Genomic DNA, 6,000 nt, shown 5'->3' with positions numbered 1-6,000 from the left:
AAACATCTAAAATCCTTGTGAATGCGTTCATGGCATTCAATTCAGAGAGAAATCAAATCAAGCTTTTCAGCTTTGATGTCTTGTTTTGAGACTGGTTAATCAAACAGACAGCGGCTCTCTGTACAATACCAGCTACAGGTTTAGCTCCTACATATAACAACTGGTGAAGGCACTGTCAAAAGAAAATTCCTAAGTCTGCGCACAAGAATAAACTGGAAACTTATCCTTCCCAACATTATGAAAAACACACTCATGATATGGCACTGAGCTTTAGAGTGCTAACATTCCAAGGCTCATGCACCAGGCAACATTCCTGTCAGCCAATTTTACATGCCAGATGTCTTAGAGGAAATGAGATCCTGGAAGGGAGAAACCAATAGAAAAAAATACTAGATTTATTTCATGAAAACATGATCAAGTTCTTTTAGTACAGAGAAAACTACAGACCAAATTCCGAAGGTCTTAAACTAAGCAAAAATCCCCCTACAGTCAAGAAATTTACTGATTATAAATCATACATTTTGGCTCAATATGATTGGTGCAAGACAAGACCTGTAGTATCATGCAGTTAATGAAAATGTTATATGGATAACATAACATTTCTCACAATCACTAAGCTCATAAACACATAGGGAATGGGAAGAAAAACGGATTTTAGGATTTTAACCATTAAGTTAACTGGGTTTCTAAGTGAAGCTGTATTTGATAAATGAAAACATTACCTAAAAGTTAATAATAAGAAGAACACATGGGACCAACAAACAAGATAGGAAAAAGCCCCTCCATTTCCATAGCTAATCCTAGAATGGTTTGGGTTGAAAGGGACCTTAAAGATGATCTGGTTCCTGTCCAAGGGCATGGATATCTTCCATTAAACCAGGTAGATCAGGGCCCAATCCAACACGACATTGAACCCTTCCAGGCATGGGACATCCACAACTTCTCTGGACAACCTGTTCCAGTGCCTCACCACTCTCACAGTGAGGAAGTTCTTCTGAACATCTAAATGGAATTCATGTCTCCTCACTTTCAAATCAATCTGAAAAACCAGTGAGGATGTTGTATCACACACCCTAGTACTTGATTGATACCTTGATATATTTCAGAGTAAGGTGTTTTATTACTTATTTTTATATCCTGCTATTTCTATGAAATTATGATTATTTTAAGTCATACTTCAATGAGGGAAAAAAGTGTTCTACTATTGTTTTTTTTGCTGTTTTCATTTGTGTGTATAAAATTTTGCAAGAAAGAGACTCTAAGCCTTCCACACATTTCTGCAGGATGGGATTGTAAGATGCTTGACCAGAGGAACATGCCTCCAAGTAAGAAAGAACCTGAACAAGAGTAAAAAACCTTAACATTTAGCACTTGTTACTCTGTGTAAGCCCCATGAAAAGAATGTTGCTGATCTATTTCATTTGAAGTCACATTTCTTTCTTGTCCCTCACTGGCCTTTCTTGAAAGACAGTGTATAGAGAAGACTAGATGTTAGTGCAAATTTGCAACTGGAAAATATTTATTTTAGAAGTTACAAATTAATTCAGGGGAAATAAATTTTGAAGAAGGAAGGCTAATTAGGAATCTTGTGTTACTAAAAAAATAAGTCAGGAAAAAATATAGGTAGTTACTGTCAGTGGTTTTGCAATTCAGAAAGGTTAAATTGGAGATTTTTATTATTTATTTTCCAAGGTAATACCGACATGCTGGAAAGAGCAGAGAGAGAAAATGCTTTTTGGCCATTTTGAGGGAGTGAAGAACAGTCTGTCAAACAAAAGGAAATGATTGTATCAACAGGGTGAGCTAAGATAAGGTTTTTTCTAATGCTGTTTATGTGAAAGGACGCACACCTCCTGATGGCAGAAATCAAAATACCTTTGAAATAAATGTACTTTAGTATTCCACAGTATTAATTACAACCACTGCACCTTAAATGTTACACAACTGCAGACACTGTAATTTTTTTCATTTTTTAAACTGTAATGAGATGCATTTGATTATTATTCACACTTTACACTCTAAAATAACATGCAGAGGTCCCAGGACATATTTTAATAGGGAGAGGGGAAGAACATGATGATTTTAGGATCAGCATATCTATAATAAAATTATCAGGAATGACAAAAATACATCAATAAGGATGTTGAGATAAACTATAGAATTGTATTTAAATATTTAAAATATAGTTTCCTCATCTAAATAAAAATAATTTCCAATTTTTAACATAGGAAGAAAGAGTGAGAAGAGCTAGGATCATTTATCCATGAGAAGAAAGATTCAAGAGAGAATGTGTATAAATCTCAGATGCAGGGCACTACAGAAGACCGAGCCAGGCAATTTCCAATAGTAACCATTGAAAGTTAAAGAGGCAACATAATATAAAGGAAATTGGTCTCATATGTAGCTAAAACCCTTCTTAAATGTCAGAGAGTTGAACACCAGAACAGGCTGCCCAGATAAGTTGTAAAGTCTTCACCCTTGGAGATGTTCAAGCCCACCTGCAAATGGGCTTGACCTCCAAAACACCGTGCTGTAGTTGATTCTGCTTGGAGTAAGGAGGTTGATCCCATCCCACCTCAATAAGTCTATGCTTTTGTAACAAGAGAATAGAATAAATGAGGTTCCTTTAAAATTTATAGTTGCTAATTAGAAGTTATAGTAGCTAATTAATTAATTTGAATTTATATTTACCAAAAGTGCAATAGAAGTATCGATACTTTAGCAAGAAGTGGATAGGTGGACAAATCCCAACAGCAAAGTTTGCTGTGCCTCTTTCCAAAATGACCAGCCTCACTCATTCTAAAAGAACTATGAAAGCAAGAATTATTTTTAATTTCTAGGTCTAACAAGTTGCACAGAGATGTCATCTTACAGTACTTTTGAAGCAATTTTACTACATTTAATGGTGTTATTCCACACTATCTGCAATGGGTTTGCCTTAGCTAAATGAAGAATATGACAGAACATTGAGATAATCTAACATTCCTCTGTCCCATAAGGTCTCTATTACAGTTTCTTACCTATTTTAAAGCATTAATTTTTGACCATTTTGTATCTGAACTTCCCCAAGTTCATGCTGGATAATTATTAAAAAGAGGTTGCTGGTTAGATAAGACAGCAACTGCCTCTTCACAATACATATCTTGGTAGCTTTGCCATAAAAATGGAATCCCGCTCTAATGTAAGAACAAGTAAGCAAAGGAAATGCCAACAGCATGATGCCTTCTAAATGGGAATGCCCACATCTTTTTGGGTTCATTGTCAAACTTCACAGAAATGTAGATGGGCAGCTATCAATTAAGCATGATTTGTAGGTGTTCAATATTGCAGAAGAATTATAGGTGGCTAAAACGTGCCAAGATATCTCTTTAAAGGACATTTACTTGTGTTAGATCCATGTAAATCCTTAGAGTGAAGTGTATCAAATGTAGACATTTTATGTCAACAACAAGATTTAAAGGCACCAATATTATTTCTGGTATCCCTTGCAAAATAAAAGGTAACTATAAAGAAGAAAATTAAAACTATCAAAATAATGGAGAATCATCAAAATTACAAGAAGAATATTCCATTGCTTCAAAGAGGATGCTTCATATTTGGATTAACACACACATTCCCACTGAGGACGAGCCTCTCCCAATAGTTTTTAAAATCTTGACCTACATTTAAAACCAACATTGCAATACTCATATTCCTGTGTTTGCAAATTAATAAAATTCTCCTGCAAGTTTCTAGTCCAACGTCCTTGAAAGCACTTTGGTGATGAAGAAAGCAGTAACCAGCTGCTGCTTCACAGATGCTGAAAAAGCATGGAACAAATGATACTGATTGTAATGATATGTTGCAAAAGCAATAGCAGTGGAGCACTTCTGTTGAAGACAGCCTTCCTGTTAAACAGAAGACCAAGCACAGACTCTTGCTCTTGTTCTGTATAATATGACTGCTAGAGATTGCAAATCTCTTAAAAAGCCAACAGGGTTTCTGACTAAAATTGAAAAGAAATTAGAAATCCAGCTAAGGGCCAAACAATATGATCTGAGACTCCAGTGTTAGTGGAAATTATATTAAGCTTTCAGTTAGCTAGTAGGACATGGGAATCGCAATCAGACAACATCCAAGTACAGATTTCTTAAATTTAATTTACTAAAGTTATTTTATTTTCCTTACCTTTTGCTTGAGATTCTTTTCTACTGACAGCTAGAAATCTTACTAACTTTTCTGTGTTCTAAAAGATATATTAATTTCTCTTAAAACATTAAAATATACAAGGGGATATTTGATTGAAAACTGGAGGCTTTCTGCTGCCCAGAAAATACCAACATCAAAAAAACAAATTACAAAACAAAAAAAACCCCAAACCACCAAACCAAAAAACCCCGGAAGATGAAAATCCAGATAAGAACAATATAAATACCAATCAAGAATTAATTACACAGTATTTCAGTTTTTTAGTGAAGAAAAAAAGTGTTCTTACAGACTGTTTGTCAGCCCAGACTAAACACATAATTTGACATGGTGAAGAATGAAGTCATACTAAAACCTTGGAGGAAATGCAAGGTGTTAGCCACCTTAGGAGAACCAAGTACTTTAATCTCTTTGTCAAATTTTATGCACATGGAAATACTAACACCGACAATAATACTTAACATCTTTTAAAAAACATTATTTACACTGACTCCTTTGTGAAGCCTTTCAAAATGTATTACTTTTGTACAACAAATGTAAACATGCAAAGGCTTACTACCTAACTGACAGTTCTCTGAAGCAATATATAACAAACTGGGAATGGTGAGTTGTTAACAAACACAGATCTTATATTCTGTAAAAAGGAAAATGTACTTTTGGAATTGATTGAGTGGGTAGGTAAATCGTTCTATAAAAGAGAAATTCACTTTCCTTGGTAAGAGATGATTACAAAGTTTGTACCATGTCTGAATAGTCAAGGACCATTGGCTAAACTACAGAGAAACACATTTAATAACAAAAAGGGAGGGCAAAAAGTGTGAATAAGTGAACACTTACTTCAGACAAGCTCAAATACCAAGAACAAAATCATGTCAACAAAGGGCATGTAAAGAATATATCTGCCTATTTCTTGGGCTCCTAGAACCCTAATACAAACTACAATAGGAATTTTTCATTTCTGAATGTATATTTAGTGGAGTTGATATTGCACAAACATGATGGAATCAGCTGCATGACTGAGCAACATCCTCACTGGGTCTAACCTATTCAAGAGGAATCAACCTGATAAGAAGGGGAGAGCAACATTTTCTGTCAAAAAAACCCTATTTTTGAGATTAGTGACAAACCTGACAGGTCGTCTTTTTAGAGCTTATTGGAGTCCAAGTTGCAGTTATTGTAGTAGTTGAATGCCAAATCAAGGAAAGAACTCCTCAACCTTTTTGTGACTGAGTTATGTCACAGCTGGGGCAGTTTCAATCTCTTAACACTTAATTCACCAACTCTGATAACAGGTGAAGATCAGGGTGAACCTTTGGGGTGAAACTCTACTCTTTATCCCTGAGAGAAACACCACCTCTCTGTGCTGTCTGTGCCTGGTTTTGGATAGGTCAATATTATATGAACCTCCCAAAATTAGATCAGTTTGGTGGTTCTGCAGGTATATTTCCATTACCACCAAGGCCAAAGGTGCTGCCAGAGTTTGTAAAGACCTTGACAGAGGCAGGCAGAAACTGAGCCTTGATTTATAGTCTTTTAACTTTCTTCTGCCTCTTAGTATCAAAGATTGTATTAGGCCATCACACCATACTAGATACTCTTGGGGGGGGGCATCACTTGACCTTATATTCCTCATTTCCTGGCAAACTTTTTTTTCCATTTGCTGATTGTATATGAGATGCAATAAAACTTCAGTGACCTCAAATAACTTTGCTTCTCTCAGGAAAATCCCACCTTGGTAGCTACATACACCCATGAGCTGAAGGGCTCCAAAGCACGAGCTCTTTCTTGCTGACTTAGCTGTTCACAGGGGGAAAT

Source organism: Pyrgilauda ruficollis, unplaced genomic scaffold (assembly GCF_017590135.1).
Source record: "Pyrgilauda ruficollis isolate IOZ18807 unplaced genomic scaffold, ASM1759013v1 scaffold73, whole genome shotgun sequence".
NCBI lineage: Eukaryota > Metazoa > Chordata > Aves > Passeriformes > Passeridae > Pyrgilauda > Pyrgilauda ruficollis.
This window is presented reverse-complemented; position numbering follows the sequence as displayed.